We start from the raw sequence: 9806 nt of genomic DNA, 5'->3' as shown, positions 1-9806 counted from the left end.
TATCGCTGAATCAAACTGATCATCAATATAATCTTCAAATTCACTAAAATTAGATTTCACAACATCATCATCATTATTTTCATCCAAATTGTATTTAGTCGTTAAATATTGCTGGCGTGATGTTATCGCTGAGAGTTCTGGTGTCTGCTGGTTCGAACTGTTATTAATTTGACTCTGTAGATCTAAAACTGTGAGCACCTTCTCTACGACAGTGGATCGTGAATGTTTGTATCAGCGTGTATTGAATACATCTGAATTTCTTCTTTCAGTTCTGCCAACTCTGCTTCTACAAGTTTTATTAACTTTTCTCCGTTTCGTCCAGTAGGACGACATGATGTGAACTATCAGCTGCCTTAACGTATTAGATTATGTACGAGCGCTCAATTCAGAAAGTAAACTTTGACACATCACACCCAATAAGCATACATTAAATGTGTGTTGTACTAGAACACGGTATATAGCGTTTTATAATTAAGAACCTGCAGTACGTGTGTGGTAAACAAAGAGAAAAGATTACAACCTTGGTTTTCAAACATACAGTACATCAGCAGAGAAAATGTCGCGCCGCGTGGAATCATGGGAGTACGTGCATCCACAAGAAGAAGAGCAAATATTTAGTTACGTAGCATTGATGTTTTAAAAACTGCAATGATTTTAAACTATCAAACCTAGTCATAAGACAAATATAACAAAGTCTTTAAAAAAGCTTTTTGGTGAGGATTTTCAGTATCTACACCGTGGACTGGCTCTAAAATTCCATAGGAGAAGCGAATGCCGGCGAATAAAATAGTGACGTCTTTTAAAAAATTACGTCATGACGCGCAGCCATAAAGGTTAACATTGTAAACGTTTATAAAACATTTATTTAACATTTTTGTTTTAAATGTTTTATTTTCAAACATTTTAAAAATGTTTTTAAAATGTTTTACTTAAAAATGTTTTTTTGGTAAATGTTTTTAAAATGTTTTTAAAACGTTTTATCTATAATGTAAACCTTATTACAACCATGTAAACGTTTTTAAAACGTTTTTAAAATGTTTTCATGCTATCTGGGAAACTGTTGTCTTCCACTGCCATCGGGGGAGGACTGCTGTGGTACTCGTAGGGTGAGTGGGGAGGGGTAGGACTGGCAGGGTCTGTGGGGAGGGGGAGGGACTGCAGTGGTACTGGCAGAGACTGTGGGGAGGGGAGGAAATGGAGAAATGGAGACTGAGATCAATGAAGGGGGCGCTGTGGCTGCTATTGCCCACCTTGAAGACCTAACCTTATTTTGTAGAGTAAGTTCAACAAAGTTTCCTTCACAAAAAAGGTTTGGTAAAGACTTCCACTGCCCTCAGGCGGGTCAACGGTTGGAATCTGTGTCCCACCCACTACAAGCCTGCTAGAAATAGCCAAGTCTCTTTTTGTTAAAAACTATTTCCACTTGCACTAAGACCTTCATCAAGGTGGAAATTACGGTTTTCTAGCGAATAAACAAAAGAGAAGAGCTGCAGTGGGTTAACCATAAAATTCTGTTGCAAATAAAAAGAGGGGAAGAGAAATCCACCAAGAATGAAACAAATACACATAGAAGAATAAAAAAGAACATTACACAGCAATCGTCACACACCCACACATACACACAGGAACTTTATCTCACACACAGCAAACTGAACAACAAACACACCTAGAAGCCAAACGATACTCAGTCTCTAAACTTAATTATTTCTTCATTTACGAACAGGAGGTAATTTGCACCCAACTGTGCCTTGATCCCTTTCTTGGAAATCTTCAATCACCCCTTTCCCTCTTCCCCCAATCAATGAAAGGATTTTTGCGGAAGGAGCGCGAGAAAAGTTCACGTGACAAACAAAGGACAGCTGAGTGTAAAAAAACATCATGTGTCAAGAAAGGCGACTTGATTGTGCCAGCCTCCACAGGTTTTGTGCATCAACAAGAGACTGAGTCCGGGCCTGACATGCTGAATGAGTTTATTATCATATGCTCAGTGAAGGACGAGAACACCCGGCTGTCAGGATCGTATCTTGACACTGGGTTCCAGTTTAAAACAAAAAGCCGCGCGTTCGGTGCCCCAGTGGGTCAAAGTTTAAAAAAGTAGTCATTATGGAGAACTTCATTGAGCGAAAAATTGACAGTTCGATGTCCAGAAGCGATGCCATCTGGAACAGATTGGAAGCAGCGCTTTGACAGATGGAAGCACTTGGGGCCCTTGACAGACACAGGAGGTAGCTGCTACCCAGGGTTGTTTCACCTTTGATCCCTAGATGTATCCCCATGGAGAAGCTGATGCTGTAGCTATAGACAAAACACAAGTTAACTGCTAATGTAACTACTGACCTCCAAGGTCTGCGCCTATAGTTGCCCCTGAGGGTAGATATAACTGTATCTGGAAGAAAATTATCAAGCACAGGGATGGTAAAATATTTTCTTAATATTTTAATTTATTTTTTTTACAACTTATGTATGCTTAGGTGGGTCGGGGGAGGACAGCTTAGCCCTTAGGCAGTGGAGTAGGAACCAGGGGACAGCTGCCCCCTCAATAAAGAAACTGAGGAGGCAAGAATGTGAGCATCGTTCACTGTCAACATAAAGTTTGTCCCCCACCACCACCTCTGTTCCCCCACCCATGCCAAGGCCAAACATCTTCATACTCCACTGTCAGGTTGTCTCAAAGCAACTTCCCGTTCAGTTGACATCAACATGGCGGCGGGTTTGCTGATAATACTCACTGCACGGGGCGGAAGTAATCCGCCCAGTAAATCACGTGACCACGCGTGAGCGCCCGCGAGACTACATGGGGGACACATGACTCATGGGTCTAAGGGTCCAGACGATGTGTACAGCAGTCTGCCTACATAATACACTGGCCCTGGTGATGTTAACCGCCAAGTGTTGCTTCACACTGGCAAACATAGACATGGGGTACAGAGACAGGATGTGACATGAAAACATAGACAGGGGGTACAGAGACAGGATTTGACATGAAAACATAGACATGGGGTACAGAGACAGGGATGTGACATGAAAACATAGACATGGGGTACAGAGACAGGGATGTGACATGAAAACATAGACATGGGGTACAGAGACAGGATGTGACATGAAAACATAGACAGGGGGTACAGAGACAGGATGTGACATGAAAACATAGACAGGGGGTACAGAGACAGGATGTGACATGAAAACATAGACAGGGGTACAGAGACAGGGATGTGACATGAAAACATAGACAGGGGGTACAGAGACAGGGATGTGACAGGAAAGTAATACTGAAAATATAGACATCACAAAATGTTTGTGTGGCAGGTTATACTCCTATGATATTTATAGTCAAAACAAACATACGTGAGTGTAAGTCGAGAATGTCCTGAATCCTACTCTTGCCATGGCTGCTTAATTATTTATCTTCTCCAGTTACTTCCTTCCTCTCTGCAGCATTGCACTCTTCACACCCAGCAGTTTATTGGAGACAGAGGGTGTCATCAAGAGGCGAATGAATCTGTCAGCCCTCCCCATGCAGCTGGTAAATGACAGTCGGTGTCCATTCTATCAAAGTGATCACGAAGAAAACAGTCGGAATAATTAAACTCAGGCGTTCTTTTCACGAGTTAATAGCATACTCTGCCATGGATATAGAAATCACGAAAGCGGAACAATGAAAAGACAAGAATAAAAAGAGTTATTTTGTCCTTGTATTGTCCTTTTTTCTACAAATTGATGACCAGACAGACCAAAGATGCGTATGGGCTTATGGGTATTTTTCTTTGCAGTTCCTTTCAGTATGAGCCGATGGATTTGCCAAAAAAAAAAAACATCGGTATACAATAAATGTACACACTACACACACACACCCTACCTTTAAGAATAATGACAACAGTGTCACCACTAAATAATGTCTGAAGACTGATTGGCAGTTGTGAACAACCAAAGACCTTGGCCTACACCATGTTTAAACAAAATATCGGAACATGAAGCTGAGTGAAGCCAGGAAAAGACTGAGGTGAAGGTCGGTGATAAATCTCTTGTCAAGAATCCTTTCATGACAATAACGACTGCTTGTCACATTCAGTGAGTTTCGTTCACTGCACTGAGTTCCCAGGATCCTCTGCTCCTCTCTCTGTGCCTATTGCCGTGTGATTTACGCGGATGTTGGTGAGCTTGCACTACGACGGCGTCGACTTGTTCATGGCCTGCGTCTGGCGGTCAAACGACTTTCTCAAGGTTCATACTGTAAAACATTCACAGACATGCACGGGACAGACAGACAGACACACATACACACATATATTAGTATATTGAGGGGACAGGACTGTCGTAAGAAACAGAAGCTACAGGCTACTGGACGCCCTATAGACCTTTAGAGACATTGAATGAGAGTGGTTCATTGTGTGTAGAGCACTGCAGATGGAGGGCTAAGCCCGCCTCCCTGACCTTTAAAAAATATTTTAAGAATTTTAAAATTTATACAAGTGAACAGCAGGCATTGCTTATCTTCATAATGTGACAGTGAGCGCTAATAAGGGCTGACAACCTTATTACATCAGAAAAAAGAATGTGAATCCTCCAAATTCTACGAAAGTCTTTGTTTACTGTTGTGTGCTTTATTTCTCCTGGAAGTACACCACTCACTCATCTCGGGTATACTCGCACCTTGCTTGTCCTGCTGTTAGTCATGGACAGATGCCTGGGCCGAATTTTGTATGAAAACTTGTTTTGACTTCGTCTCCATGATGAAGGTGCCATCGATCCCCATGCAGGTCCAGGTTCTTCTTGTGATATCCTGTAACCCAAACGGATCTCGTTTCCCTGGTTTCTTGTTTGAGAGAGTTCTATTTCCCTGATATGTTCATGTCCACATAGAAGTGGTGTCAGAGTGTCATGGTGATGAATGGCCAATACAGAGTTAAAACTGTGCTTTGTGCAACTGATGTTATATGTTATTTACAGTGTGTAAACATGTATAAAACAATAGTATTGCTTACCGCTGTGCCCACGGCATTTTACTGCATGGTGTGTGCAAATTTATAGTGAATGAAGGTGGTCAAGAACAAATAAATTGATTGTGTGTGTGTGTGTGTGTGTTTGTGTGTTGTCCTCTTGCTCTTGCTGCACGTGGTTGTTCATTGTTTCCTAATGTATTGCGACAAACAGTTTTTGTGTAAAGATGCAGGATTTGTTTTTGGATGTATGTACTCGGTGTTTGATGACAGGTGTCTGATGTGATTTAAATGTGATTAAAATAGTATTTGTATATGTAGCCGAGAGTGGCCATGTTGGCTGAGTACTTTTTAAAATGGAATCTTGTCTTACACTATGTCGAACATTTTTTTTTTAAATCAACGAAGCATACATACACTTAACTCGTTAGTTTATGTAAATATAGTTGTACAATAGCAAAAAGTATGAAAATATTAACTATTGCAAAATGTTATTTTTCTGAAATCCACTCCTATCCCCGGATATCTTACCATTTCCTCTGCCAGCTTTGTTAATCTCAAGTTCAAGCAAACATAGACAAATATTTGACTTGCAGTCCTCATTAGTGAATCATTAGTGAATCCCTCCTACAACTGTCGGGCTGTCTTGGTCCATTGTTTTAACACATGGGACAATTGTCACACCACTCCGAGTTTTTATATATTCTCTACTGTCAAAACATTTGTTAAATATCACCACGAGTGTATGATGCTGAAAGCTTTTTAACATTTCTCGAGTATTCCATCAGGCCCCGCAACCATTTTTCCTTTGCGATGATTTATAGCTGTAATCAGTTCCTCGGGAGTTGGATGATCTATTAGACTATCCATTCCCGTCGGGCATATTACATCTTCCGAGCCTCGTTATGGCATCAACCCTTCACTAAACTTTCTTGAAAAGCATGTTAAAATATTCACACTGTGTTCTGTCTTTGCTACACTCAGGATTAGACTGCGGGGAAATGGCCTTTGCTATTTTTTTGAAAATATTCTTGGAATAGAGAGCGTTCTAACAATTCAGTTTTATTTTTATTTCTTTTATTTCCTACTTAGTACCAGAAATCTGCTTTCTGTGTATGTGTCTGTCATAAACATTAACCATATGTCTGATTTAATTAAAATGCCTTAGTGTTTGACCTTTGGCTTGTATACAATCTAGAGACAACCACTTGCATCATCTTTGTCCCTTCCATATTATACTGAGCTGCGTGACCGAAGTCTGAAACAAATTGATTCACTTGTCAATCATAGATAACAGATTAAATCAAAAATTAAATACTTGTAATCAGAAACAACATTAATTAACAGAATATTCTTTCTTCTCGGAGATACTATCAACTGTATTTCACGGTTTAAGTTAATCTTCTCGTATTGACTAGTAATGACGAGCTTCAGACGAGTTTAATGTCTTGTGTTCTTCATCACGAGTTAGGTTGCTGACGTGTCCAGGACGATGTATTTTAACCAGTTTTTTCTCACTTCCGCTCCCAGCATGCTGAGCGACATTCCTTTCCGCTGGCAACTCTTCCGACAGATTCTTGCGAGGGAGGTGTTTACAGAGTCCAGAGAATGTTCTGTCTAAATGATGAAGCTTCCTAACAATGGGCTGGAGCGGGCAGGCTGCTCTTTGGGAAGCCATCCGTTAACAGAAGTGGCAAGCGTGGGCAAGGGCACACAACCCATGCTGTCGAGGTTTCTGCTTCTGCTCGCTGTTCGATGCTGAAGATATTTATAGCGATGATGAGGTGGTCAGCAAGGCCTGCAGATGTGGTCTGGAGACAAAGGTCTCCAGGGGTGCAATTTTGTTTTAATGACCGGGTACATGTAAGCGCAAGATGGTATGTTTCAGAATCTGGGGGAATATCCACTGGTGCTGAGACCTTTGCCCCACCATGCACATAGAAAGAAAAATATAAATATCAGGTTTGTGTGTAGACACGTTTTTACTCTGGTCTACAGACAATGGAAGAGTTAGGACCATCAGCTCACAAATTTTCTGTGGACAAACGATTTGCCTCTATGTGCATTGTTGTTTCTCTAGAATGGGAGGATGATATTCACCAAGGTTTTACAAACATAATCTTGTACTAAACTCTGTCGATTCAATAGAAAGAAGTTTCCGACATTCGACATTTAATTCATGTTTTTAATTGTCAGTCAGACAAACATTTTCTACGTTGCTGACACTTGCAATGCGTTTTATGCTTTGAGTGGCTTCCCCTTTTTCTCGCTAGTTAAATATAATTTAATTACTATCAACTGCTACTTTAAAGCCGCACCTGAGTCAAACATGCAATTTAGCTCAACACTGGTGTTTAGTTAAAAGAACATCCTTGTCAATGGTTTCTCGCAAAAATGATTATTTTTCCCGAAATTTCTATTTTTGGGGGTAAAATCATAGACAGGTCTTAATTACCATTTTTTGGACCTTGTTTTCATGACGACCAGTTTACTTCTGTGACCTCATGGAAAAACAATGTTTTAAAGCCTTTTCAAAAAGCAGGTGAAATCGAAATTTACTCCAGGTACTGTCTTTCACACTTCTTGCTGACCTGTGACAAGATCAGTGTTCACTGGATGGATCTGCTTCTTTGATTAGGTGGGCGGCAGTTTGCGAGTGGAGGAGTTTGCTTTTTGTCTGATTTTCGATGACATTGTTTCTTTCACGAAGCGATACGGCCTGCCTCTACAAGGAATAATTCTTCTTCAGATTGTCCAATTAGTTTGAGTGGCTTCAGGTTTTATTTTGTTGATGTCGCTGCTGATTTTATTTCGATCAGTCTTTTCGAGAAATCGAGTCATTTTGAAGCCAGAATATTTTTTTCTGCGATTCAGGAACTGCTGCGTTAAATTCAATCAGATTTTTACAGATCTCATGAGACCGCTACTTTGTTGTCTCTTTATTTCAAATTCTTTGCGAACCAGTTGTTGCTTCGAAAATTCCGTTTCGCAAAACGTAACCTTTTGCAATATTAAGGCACACAATCATAGGGCAAAGAAGAACACAATCATAAGGGCAAACAAGTGCTACAAAGACAATGTGAAAGCTACTTTTGAAGACCTTGGCATCGATGCTGCCAGCTGGGAGGCCCTTGTCCTGGACCACCAATCCTTGTCCTGGACCACCAGTCCTTGTCCTCACCCAGGACCCGTGTACCTGAGGCCAGACACGTGATGACAGCAAATCAGATGCTCAACTCTCGAGGCCAAAGTGTCCAAGCCTGCTAAACCTTTTCTTGTATGCTGCACATGTGGGTGACTTTTCCAGGCCCGGATTGGCCTCATCAGACACTTCATAACTTCACTAAACTCTGAACTTTCGCAAACTGATTGCCATCCTCGGCCTCCGATGGACAAACGAATGACTGTATTCAGCAGAAAAAGTAGAAATTAGGAAAATTGTCTGCTATAAGTCTGTTTTATCTAGTTCAGACATTTGTTTACTACACAGAAAGCTGCAATAACAAAATAAACTAAAGTTTTGCCTATTTTTACGAAGCTCACAGCTTCGGAACATATGTGTCCAAGTGTTCACATCTCCATGGTGAGGGAATCAGAGTAGGTTGACACTAAATATAGCGCCAGGACTATATTGCCGATTCCTCTACCAACGCTGCAGTACGAGGAAGAATATCTCACCCGAGAGATCACAAGATGTAAATATGAAAAAAAATATATTAAAAAATGAAAAGCCCTCATTACCACAACCTATCTGTGCACAGATGTACAATATATTCTACACAGGTAGTCATGCATACATACATTGTGTGTGAATGTGTCATTGTGTTCTATGTGCATGTGTGCGAGCGCTTGTGTGTTTCTGAACCCAATGACAGGCCCTGATGTACAATCAGGAGCTAGTAACCCACTGGGACACATTCCACCCGAAGTCATTAGCGAAAACAAGGATGGAAAAAAGGTGCAATAGAACAGTTGTCGCTGCATCCTGATGTTTTATGCCGAATCAGCAGCTTAGACTGTCTCATGTGCTGTAGTCATGTCACGTTACAGAGCACGTACAAGTGAGGAGATAAATATTAAACTTTATTGGTTAGGACTACGTGATTTATTTATATCACATGTATATCAAACATACACGATGGTGTTATATGTACATTTCGCTATGTACATAACATAATTTGATATTATATACAATATATATATATATCCTTTATATCCTTCACGAAGACAGTGGAATGTAATAGGTAGTTCAGACAACGATTTTAATCTAATACACACACACACACAAAAAGGAATTGCCAAGAACCTCATCAGAAATGTCAGACTTAAAGGAAACGTAAACCTTCAACGTGGGCTTCTCTATATTTTATGTGAATGTACCTCTGAAACAACACACCCCTATAAAGAAAAGTAGGTTAAAATAGTCAGTGTCGTCACGTGACTCGAGGGTTGTCGAGGGAAGAGGTGTTAAAGACACCAGTACTCTCCAGATCAGCTTTTTTGTGAGGTGCCATATCCTTGCCCTCTCTTCCTCACCTTCCTTGATCCTCAAGGTGTCGGGTACAAACCCCACAGTAGGTAGAAAGTACTCTCCGTAACACGGGTACCCACCCGGCGTTTCTGCTGTAATTATTAGGTTATCCTTTTGCTTGGAAGTTCATTGGCTCACAACCACCACAAGTACTGAGGACAACAAAGACTTGAAAGTCAACGAGAAGTTGACCTGTAGATGCCATGTAGAATGGTTCACACGCTCATTCATAGTTACTCTACTCCAGGATATCAAACATGCGATCAGATGATTTTTCAATACCCATGAAAAACTTGTCTCACCAGAGAGATGAACACCAGTTAAAAACTATCTAAGTT

The sequence above is a fragment of the Pomacea canaliculata genome, linkage group LG1, assembly GCF_003073045.1.
Source record: "Pomacea canaliculata isolate SZHN2017 linkage group LG1, ASM307304v1, whole genome shotgun sequence".
In the NCBI taxonomy this organism is placed as follows: Eukaryota; Metazoa; Mollusca; class Gastropoda; order Architaenioglossa; family Ampullariidae; genus Pomacea; species Pomacea canaliculata.
The sequence above is the reverse complement of the archived record's forward strand: the minus strand, read 5'-3'. Positions refer to the sequence as shown.